We start from the raw sequence: 476 nt of genomic DNA on the forward strand, positions 1-476 counted from the left end.
AATTGGAAAAGAAGAAGTAAAGCTGTCACTGTTTGCAGATGACATGATACTATGCATAGAGAACCCTAAAGATCCTACCAGAAAACTACTAGAGCTAATCAATGAATTTGGTAAAGTAGCAGGATAATGCACAGAATGCACAGAAATCTCTTGCATTCCTATACACTAATGATGAAGTATCTGAAAGAGAAATTAAGGAAGCACTCCCATTTACCACTGCAACAAAAAGAACAAAATACCTAGGAATAAACCTACGTAGGGAGACAAAAGACCTGTATGCAGAAAACTATAAGACACTGATGAAAGAAATTAAAGATGATACAAATAGATGGAGAGATATACCATGTTCTTGGATTGGAAGAATCAACATTGTGAAAATGACTCTACTACCCAAAGCAATCTACAGATTCAATGCAATCCCTATCAAACTACCACTGGCATTTTTCACAGAACTAGAACAAAAAATTTCACAATTT

The sequence above is a fragment of the Lipotes vexillifer genome, unplaced genomic scaffold, assembly GCF_000442215.2.
Source record: "Lipotes vexillifer unplaced genomic scaffold, Lipotes_vexillifer_v1.1 scaffold1347, whole genome shotgun sequence".
In the NCBI taxonomy this organism is placed as follows: Eukaryota; Metazoa; Chordata; class Mammalia; order Artiodactyla; family Lipotidae; genus Lipotes; species Lipotes vexillifer.